Source organism: Pongo pygmaeus, chromosome 11, assembly GCF_028885625.2.
Source record: "Pongo pygmaeus isolate AG05252 chromosome 11, NHGRI_mPonPyg2-v2.0_pri, whole genome shotgun sequence".
Taxonomy (NCBI): Eukaryota; Metazoa; Chordata; class Mammalia; order Primates; family Hominidae; genus Pongo; species Pongo pygmaeus.
In genome coordinates this window covers 67,436,867-67,447,760 of record NC_072384.2, presented here as the reverse complement: position 1 = coordinate 67,447,760, position 10,894 = coordinate 67,436,867, and positions in this window count along the sequence as shown.

Below are 10,894 nucleotides of genomic sequence, written 5' to 3'. Positions count from 1 at the left end.
TTGTTCTGTTGCTGGTGAGGAGCTGCGTTCCTTTGGAGGAGGAGAGGTGCTCTGCTTTTTAGAGTTTCCAGTTTTTCTGCTCTGTTTTTTCCCCATCTTTGTGGTTTTATCTACTTTTGGTCTTTGATGATGGTGACGTACAGAAGGGTTTTTGGTGTGGATGTCCTTTCTGTTTGTTAGTTTTCCTTCTAACAGACAGGACCCTCAGCTGCAGGTCTGTTGGAGTTTGCTAGAGGTCCACTCCAGACCCTATTTGCCTGGGTATCAGCAGCCGTGGCTGCAGAACAGTGGTGGCTGTAGGACAGCAGATCTTGGTGAATCGCAAATGCTGCTGCCTGATCGTTCCTCTGGAAGTTTTGTCTCAGAGGAGTACCCAGCCGTGTGAGGTGTCAGTCTGCCCCTACTGGGGGGTGCCTCCCAGTTAGGCTGCTCGGGGGGTCAGGGACCCACTTGAGGAGGCAGTCTGTCCGTTCTCAGATTTCCAGCTGCGTGCTTGGAGAACCACTACTCTCTTCAAAGCTGTCAGACAGGGACATTTAAGTCTGCAGAGGTTACTGCTGTCTTCTTGTTTGTCTGTGCCCTGCCCCCAGAGGTGGAGCCTACAGAGGCAGGCAGGCCTCCTTGAGCTGTAGTGGGCCTCACCCAGTTGGAGCTTCCTGGCTGCTTTATTTACCTAATCAAGCCTGGGCAATGGCAGGCGCCCCTCCCCCAGCCTTGCTGGCGCCTTGCAGTTTGATCTCAGACTGCTGTGCTAGCAATCAGCGAGACTCTGTGGGCATAGGACCCTCCCAGCCAGGTGCAGGATATAATCTCCTGGTGTGCCGTTTTTTAAGCCCGTTGGAAAACCGCAGTATTAGGGTAAGAGTAACCCGATTTTCCAGGTGCCATCTGTCACCCCTTTCTTTGACTAGGAAAGGGAACTCCCTGACCTCTTGCACTTCCCCAGTGAGGCAGTGCCTCGCCCTGCTTCAGCTCACACACAGTGCACTGCACCCACTGTCCTGCACCCACTGTCTGGCACTCCCTAGTGAGATGAACCCGGTACCTCAGATGGAAATGCAGAAATCACCAGTCTTCTGCTTTGCTCACGCTGGGAGCTGTAGACTGGAGCTCTTCCTATTTGGCCATCTTGGCTGCACCCCCCTGTAGTTATATTTAATAGGATTTTTTCCAGCATCACCATCCCCAATTCCCCACCCACAGAGAGGCCAAACAGACCTGCAAGAGTTAATCAGTTCCATATCAGGGATTGTTTGAGTAGTCGATGTCATTGAAGGGTAAGATGGGTGATATGAACCTAGCAAAAATAAACCAAAAAACTTTTTACTCACTGACTTCAGGGGACATGGAAAGAACTTGCTGTATCCTTTCTCAATATAGAAAATAAAAATCCATTTACAGGAGACGTACATATATGCATGCTGTACTGGATCTGGTAGTTAAACAGCTGAAGTGTGATCATCAGATTTAGACAGACTGAGTACTTCAGAAGCAAAGAAAAAGAATGTGGCTTAGAATGAGTGCAGAGGGTGTCAGGAAGGGCTTCCAGAAGGAAGGTCTTTAGAGCTGAGAACTAAAGATTGAGAAGCAGATACTAGGTGAAGAGGTGGGAGAATGGAAGAGGGAGGAGGGAGGAGGAAAGTTCCAAGCAGAGAGGATAACATGTGAAAAGCCCTGGGAGAGACAGAGCATGTATTCAGTATGGCCAGAGCACAGAGGGATGGCAGAGACTTGAAGAAAGCAGGGGACAGCTCCTAAATGGCCAGGTAAACTCTGTTAAGGCATTTGGTCTTTGTTCTTTTTCTGCAGACATGGGGAACCTTTGAAGAGGGAAGAAGACCCTGTTCACAGGAGGGGTTTATGAGTAAAAAAGAAGATTAAGGGTCAAAATGATACATTATTTTATAATAGCTAGAAGAAGGCCAGTGATCTGCCCAGAAAGGGAAAGCGTATCCTTAGGAAGGAATGAGCTCCCTGCATCTGGAGTTAACTAATCAAAGGTGGATGTGCCATTATCTGGATATTGAGTTTGTTTAATTGAGACACAAAACGCCCTTCCAACAACTTAGATTTCATGACTTACAACTTTTCTCCTATCAGTCTTAAAGAATGGAATAATTAAAAGGAGAATTAGAGTGCAAGAAAATTGACTTCGTTTTGAGAACTGTTTGAGACTTTGGAATTTCTCTTGAAATAACAGAAAACAGTTAATTTGGTTATTCAACAAGTGCCTTCTTTGTCTGACTCTGTGTTTGGTGTTGAACATACAATGTGGGCTAAGAAGATCTGGTCTCTGCCTTCATGGAGATTGTGGGCTAGCGGGGGAGATAGACTTTAAACGAATAAACACTAAAATAAACATACAATTATAAATATTGGTGCATGCAATAAAGGAATATAATAAGGTGCTATGCAAATGAGTGACACAGGAACTAATTTCAAGTGGGAGAGTCTGGGTAAGTCTCTCTGAGAAATGACACCTCCACCAGATTGTGGATGGAGGGGAAGAGTTTTCGAAATCGAGGAGGAGTAGAACTGTGAGGGAGAAGACCATGCGAGCAGAGCAGAGTAGGGGCTGAGGAAGGAGAAGGCTGGGCAAGTTCCTGGAAATGGAAGTGGGTCAGTGTGGTTGGAACATGAGGAGGGTGTAGTGGGATGAGATGAGGTCCCAGATGTCATCAGAGATCCCATGATGCAAGACCATATTAGGGATTTTGTATTTGATTTTACATTGGAAAATCAGTGAAATGTTTTAAGTTGGGGGGATGATGTGGTCTGGTTTTTGTTTTAAAAAGGCCTCTCTGGCTGCTGTGTGGATGAGGGATTGGAGAAGGGAAAGTGGGATTAGAGAGATGATCAAGCAGGCTACTAACTAATAAAAACCAATCATAACAATAAAAAGAGGGCCTCCTGATGAACTCTAGCTGTGGGTAAGGTAGAAGCAGATTCCAGTTGCAGGTGGGAGGAATTCCCAGGGTTCTAACTTGAGCAACTGAGACTTGAGAGCCCAATTATTGAGATGGAAAAATGGGGCAAAAAGTAGATTTTGGAAGAAGATAAGTAATGTCCACAAAGTCCAAGGTTGCTAATCATTGCTTTGATCCATTCCAAAGGAGCTCATCAACTCTTTAAACATAAAGGGAAATAATTCAATAAACCCTTCCCTTACACCAAAGGATTGACATCAGGGGACCTTTGTGACTTTGGCATTATATCTGGTAAACTTTGTATTTAGAGAGTAAGGAGCCTCAACAAATGCGTTGAGAAGCCCTACAACCGTCATAGTGTATGAGTGCCCACACACACATGCTTTCTTGGAATTATAAAGAATTTCATAAATGAATAGCATTTGACTTGGGTCATGAAATTTGGGTACATGGGGATGTGGGGTGAGGAGGTCATCCCAGACCACAGAGCTGCTACCTCGTATGGGGAGAAGACTTTAAACAAGTCCTTATTGAGCATTCATGTGGAGTTCAGTAAAGCTAAGTGAGAGATGCCTCAGTCCTATTGGGGCAATTGATAAAAGGTCTAAAGATTTCAACCATGTTCAGCTGCACATTCATGGCTGTGAGTGCAGATTGGATACAGAGGCTGACTCCGGATAGGTGACAGAGATAGATCTGCTCACCTGAAGCTTTTCAACAAATTCTATTGCTCATTGTGCTATATGCTTATCTTAATTTCACAGAAGTGCATTTTTATTTTAAATCATGAAAGCTGTCTAGTGTTCTGTATAATCTTCCATTTGTTTGAAGAAACGAAAACATCACCACGTAATGTAATTGAACCTATTGGTTCTTGGGTGGGGCTAGATCTCTAACACAATTTACTTTGATGAAAACGGGTTTAGTAATTGGAGACCCAAATATATAGGACTAAATATGTGTTACTATTTTTCTTTTTTGGTTAACAGGCACTAATTTAACCTATATGCTAATCTATTAGGTTTACTCATAAAATAAAAAAAAAATGTTGATTCCAAGAACCAAGTTATAAAGAATTCTGGCTTGGTAAACTTGGAATCACAAGTCCTATTAGCATAAAGCATCATCTGAGAAGACATTCAGGGATTAGAAATTCTAGGAAGCAATTTCTGATTTTGAATATTATAACAAAAAACTTCAGCTTTGAAAAGAATATTGAACAATCACCTCCTAAATATATAATAACACTTGGTGCTAACAGTGTGTCTGGTCCCTGGTCAACCTTCAAGGAATATTTATGAGTGAACAGCTGAATGAATGAATGAATGGATATGCCTTCATATATTTCCATCAACATTCTGCCATGTACCCAAGGGTAATAAAAGCAAAATGACAAGTTTCTCATTTGAAATGATTTTATAGTTTATCAGAAACCTAATGTGAATCTCATTATTTTGACTCTAATGCTAAGTTTAAAGCTAGACTCTAAAGTGAGATTGCTTTAGTTTGTAACAGGCTTCTAATGTTGTAGAGAGAAAGGTCTCCAACAATCTCCTTCTTCACTTAAATCAGGGATTTCACTTATTATTTTGCCCTTGGAAATCCAAACATGTATAACCTCTGGGATCTAATCTGTAGGACATCTGCAAAATTTAATGCAAAACAATGTTCTGTTTCTGGAATGGGAATCAGAACCAACTGAGTATAATAATAAGGAAAAGGCAAGAAAAGCAAAACAAACAGGCCACTAAAAACTAAACTGATATATGAGAAAATATGGGTTGGCGTCTGCCTCTGGGAAACACCTCCCCCTACCTTTTTTTGTACTCTAACTGAAAGAGAATTTGATGGAAAGTGGACTGAAATTTATGATAGATAATTTTTACAATGGCAAAAGCAGAGAAACATTGGTCAACATAATCTGAAAACAGGTGTGGCTCTTTCCCCATCTTCCATCTCCCCGTAAATTAGTTCCTTTTGCTCTCTTACTTCCCTCGTCTTCCTGCTTCTTGCTCATTGTCTCCTTAAATTCTCATTGTCTCTACTGCTGATTCTTCTCCTTTGTTGCTTTGGAGTCATTTTCTCTTCGTTTCTTTTGTCTTGGAAATAAACTCATGCAAAGCTATTGTAAAGTGTGTTTTGTGTTCTTGTTGAACACTTATTTTATTTGTGGTGACATCTGATCTAGGTTATGTCTAGATTCCAAAGCATTGGACTTTGCGGATCCTGTAGTCAACCCAATTAATGGTAATTAAAAGGTTTCCTGGATGAGAGCTCTGCCTGAAAAATCAGGTTCACTGTGTTGTGTTATTTGATATTAAGTAAACCTGATGCCTGTTCTGAACCTATTTATCTGACTCTTGCCTAGGTTTTGACCCTGTTGTCTTAGCTATTTGCACACTATTTGAGCTGCATATCTGGACTCGGGATTACTTATTTTTCTTCTGCTGACTTTTCAGATTTGTTTGTTACTTCAAGCACTGACTGCTCATTTGACCTTGGATATATTGCTGATTCTAACCTTTAAAACCAGGGAGGGTTTGCCCCTACTTGTTTCCAAATTGCAAATAAAATTTAGAGCAATATGACATAATGGAAAATAAAAAGACGGGACTCCAGTCAAAATACCTGGGGTTTGAATAGTATCTTTCCAGTTATTGATTTTTTACATTGAAAAAGTCTCTTGATTTCTCTGACTCCTGGATTTTTCAAGCCCAAAATGGTGACAATAATAAATGCTGGATTCCTTGTTTGGGAGGGACCACTTAGTTTCTCATTAATGCCAAAAAAACAAAAACAAAAAACAAAACAAAAAAACTTCCTTTCTCTCATCCTAATGATATTTCTCTGAAAAGGGCAGATTATAAACTTTTTTTTGAGATGGAGTCTTGCTTTGTCACCCAGGCTGGAGTGCAGTGGCAGAATCTTGGCTCACTGAAACCTCTGCCTCCTGGTTTCAAGTGATTCTCCTTCCTCAGACTCATGAGTAGCTAGGATCACAAGTGTGCACCACCACACCTGGCTAATTTTGTATTTTTAGTAGAGACGTGGTTTCACTATGTTGTCCAGGCTGGTCTTGAACTCTTGACCTCAAGTGATCCACCCGCCTTGGCCTCCAAAAGTGCTGGGATTGTAGACGTGAGCCACCGCGCCTGGCTATAAATCTGAATGGTTATATCCTATGACAATAATTTGGCCTCATTTATGCATATGTGGGGTTACTGTTTCTTGCAGATGACATACTTGCGTGGCTCTCTCTGCTGCTTTCCTTCTGTTCCTGTTGTCTCCATTGTCTTGTACCAGAAGCCCTGTAGCCTGGCTCTACATACTTCTCTCTGTCTCCTTTCTGTGCTATATAGTATGCCCACATACTATAAATGGTGGTTGGTGGGAAGATAAAGCCATCAGGTCCGACTTTGACCCGGGGCTACATCATAAGCTCCAGCTTGGTTTTAACATAGAATCCTATATTGGGTTACTGGGTACTGAATCAGCAAAATAATAGTGCGGTATTTTGCTTCCCATTGTTTTTGTTTCTTTGGTGTATCGCTTCCTCTAGGACCTCACCCTTCTCCCATAAGGTCTTAGAGAAAGCTACGCACAAGAAATAAAAAGAGTGAGTTTCTAACCTAAAATTGTACTACAGACTCAAACCTCACTTTAATCCATAATCCCTTCCAACAAGTTTTTATGAATATTTAAAGAGGTAACATAGGCAAAAGTCTCTGGTATGGTAAGCATCTCTGGTATAGACGCTTATTGAATACTAGTAACCCTAGGCTGGGTGCAGTGGCTCACGCCTATAATCCCAGCATTTTGGGAGGTCTAGGAGGGTGGATCACTTGAGCCGAGGATTTGAGACCAGCCTGGGCATCATGGTGAAACCCCGTCTCTCTAAAAACAAACAAACAAACAAACAAACAAAATAATTAGCTGGGCATGGTGGCTGTAGCCTGCAGTCCCAGCTACTCAGGAGGCTGAGGTGGGAGAATCACCTGAGCCTGGGAGGTCAAGATCATGTCACTGCACTCCAGCCTGGGTGTTGGAGACCCTGTCTCAAAACAAACCAAAACCAAACAAACGGAAAAACTAGTAACCCTGTCTAGAATCTAGCCTTGAATTCCAGAGCCCTGTTACTCAAAACACAGTCTATGCACCAGTGGCCTCAGCATTGCCTGGAAGCTCACAAGAAAGAACTGTGGGTTAGACTCCAGAACTACAATTCTGCATGTTCCCAAAATTCTCAGGTAATTACTTGGCATATGCCAGTCTGAGAAGCATTGCTATAGAGTCTCCATGTCCCTCATCCTGTTCTTTCTGCTCCAGTATCCTATTTTGCTTCCATACTTAATGCCGCCTATGGCTCCAACTCCTGCTAGGACGGAGAGGCATTTTATTGTAAATGACATGCTTTCCAGGTTAACTCAGATGATTCTATTGATAAAGTTTGAAGAGAAGCTTGTAGTGGTGAAATTATCTTTTCCTAAAGAAAATTTGGACTAGCATATGTTGAAGAAACCAACAGTAAGTCAGAAAGCACAAGCAGATACAGAGGGAGAGCTCATCAGAGTGTGGTTTGCGACAGGTGTGGAGCCATAGCCTTGAGTGTAAACAGGGCCTGCCTTTTTAAGGAGCTAGCTAGTGATGGATACCTCTCCAGAGGATCCTTTGCTTCCAAGAGGGAAAAAGGCATAATTGAACTTATAGATCGTTCTCTCTATAGAAATGTGAGCTCTGAAGGATAGAAGCTTTGTTAAAGTTCCTAGTGAGCTGGTCTAAATTTTGAGTGACTGAGGTGGTAGATTTTTGACTGGCATCTTCTTATTAATATTTATTAGATTTGGATATTATTGAATTAATGGTGGTTTATTTTTAAATTCCTGAATCTTTTATCTGTATTTATGTGTTGCTTAACTATTTTCTTAAGATTCTGTTTTCTTGTTTTATTCTCTTCTTTTCAATTTTTTGCCTTGTTGGATGCTAAGTTGTCATGATGGGTTATTTGAAGAAACTTTTTCTATATATTAAACATTATAGATGATGACTACTAAATAACATGTAAATCTCAAGTAAAATAAAAATTTGGAAAGCGACCAGTGATTGCCAGAGGCTGGGGGAGGGGGCTGATTACAAAGGGTCATGAGAAAATTTGGGAAAGTACTAGAACTGTTGTATTTCTTATTATGGTGGTTGTTACCTGAATGTACACATTTGTCAAAACTCATAGAACTGTACATTTAAAAAGAGGGAATTTTAAAGTATATAAATTCCTGAATTCTGCAGGAACTGGGGCCTGGGGCAGTGTGGAGGTGGGGCGTGGTATGTGTCCTTATTTTTGAGAAGCAAAATGCTATGTTGGTGATGAACATGGCCTCTAGAGCCAGAGGGCCTGAATTCACCCTGTAAGTTACAGAAGCCTCTGTTGCCTCAATTCCCTAATCTGTCAATCTGAGATAAGAGCAGCATCTACCTCATGAGGCTATTGTTAGGATTCAGCAACAACAATGACAAAACAAAAGAATGGGCACTGAAAATATAAGGTTTTGCAATTGGAGAAATTCTCTGATGCTTTCTTCCCCCTCACCTTATGCTTGGTGAGGTCATCTTCACTTCTGCTGAAAAATAGTCTTCATTACAAACCCCCACACGTAACTCGGCCCAGCCTGCTGTACCAGGCAGCCACTGCTGAGAAAACACTAGAATAAACCTAGAGAGAGAATAAATCACCTCTTGTGCCATTTTCCCTCCAGGTGAGGCCTGAGGTCATTGCAACAGGCCTAACGAATACTTGACATAATGTACTAAAGTGGTAGATTCTAGAAGGTAAACTAAATGGAAAAATTTTCTTGAGCACTAGGCACCTCTGGCTGAAGAGAGTGTGGAGCCAGCGTTATTATCGATGTGGTTGAATCAATAACACTTTTTCATTCATTTCTTTTTCATTTCACAAAAATGCCCATTTTAACCAGCAAGGAGGTAAGGAGATCTTATCGAGGGCGATTTTTCATGCTCACATGGATTATATTGTGGGGCACATCGCTCTTTTAAATATCCCCATTTCTGTTTTTGTTCATTTTTGTTTTTTCTCTTAAAAATGTATTCAATTTTCTCCCAGCAGTGTGAATTCATCTGGAAATCTATGACAATCAATTAAGTAAATGAGAAAATAGAATACTTGCAATTATGATAATCAAGCTATATGAAACCCACACTTTTAGGTCTAATATGCACACATCTTTAAGCAATATATTAATTAAGATGTGGGTAATTGTGACAATTAGAATCAAGCTTTTAAAATTTAAAAAAATTACTCAGAGAAAACAAGGAAATATTTCAAAAATATATGCAGCTGTTGGTTTTTAATGCAATTCATTATCATGACTACATCGTCATTTTCCTGGCTGCATGGGAAGACATTTCCAATGCTGATGTGATTTTCATCCGTAACTGGAAACGTTTTGTGTGTAGCACCTTTTTCAGATGTTTTCCTGTTTCTCTAGGTCAGAGGCTGACAAACTTTTCCTATAAAGTGCAATAAATATTGGAAACATTTTGTGTGTAGCACCGTTTTCAGATGTTTTCCTGTTTCTCTAGGTCAGAGGTTGACAAACCTTTCCTATAAAGTGCAATAAATATTTTAAGCTTTTCAGGTCAAGAAGCAAACTTGAAAATATGTGATAGTACTGGCCGGGTGCAGCGGCTCACGCCTGTAATCCCAGCACTTTGGGAGGCTGAGGCGGGCGGATCATGAGGTCAGATCGAGACCATCCTGGCTAACACGGTGAAACCCCGTCTCTACTAAAAATACAAAAAATTAGCCAGGCTTGGTGGCGGGCGCCTGTAGTCCCAGCTACTCGGGAGGCTGAGGCAGGAGAATGGCGTGAACCCGGGAGGCGGAGCTTGCAGTGAGCTGAGATTGCGCCACTGCACTCCAGCTTGGGTGACAGAGTGAGGCTCCATCTCAAAAAAAAAAAAAAAAAGAAAATATATAATAGTACATTACATAACAAAAGAAAAAATAAATTTCCTGTTTTCGTATTGATGGGATTCAAAATAATAACTGAGTACAATTTTGTTTATTGGTAATACACATCTACTAATGAGAGGAATGGCATTCTTCCTATTGGGCTAACGTCCTGCTTAGTTGGAGTTCCATGTTAGCATCTGCTGTCATCAAGTCATTGCAGCTGTTCATGGGAACCACTCCTAGCTTGTGGACAGCAGGCCAGATGGAGTTCACAGACTGTAGTTTGCCAATCTCTGCCCTGGGTCAGTGTTCTCAGCTCCAGCGGGCGTTGGAGTTACCTAGAGGGCTCATTAAAATGGACTGCTGAGCCACACGCTGAAGTTTCTGGAGGGACTTGAGAATTTGCTTTTCTAGCAAGTTCCCTGATGAGTCTAGTGCTCCTGGTCTGGAGACTATACTTTTATTTATTTGTTTGTTTATTTATTTATTTATTTTTGAGACAGAGTTTTGCTCTGTCACCCAGGATGGAGTGCAGTGGTGCAATCTTGGCTCACTGCAACCCCCGCCTCCCAGTTCAAGCGATTTTCCTGCCTCAGCCTCCCAAGTAGCTGGGATTACAGGAGTGTGCCACCATGCCCGGCTAATTTTTGTACATTTAGTAGAGACAGGGTTTCCCCATGTTGGCCAGGCTGGTTTTGAACTCCTAGCCCTCAGGTGACCCACCACCTCAGCCTCCCAAAGTGGTGGGATTACAGGCGTGAGCTATCATGCCTGACCTGGAGACTACATTTTTAGATCACTGCTCTTGATGTTGGTCCCTTGAAAAAGTTATGTGGAATACAAATCTGTATATTTTATGTTTTTATTGTTTATTCACATAGTTCCACTCACCTGATAAACTTTACCTTTTTGAACTCCAAGGTATATGGGGAGTAAATCAAAAGTTAAATTTCCATTAAGTAGTGAATATCTGGAATACTATGCAGCCATAAAAAGGAAT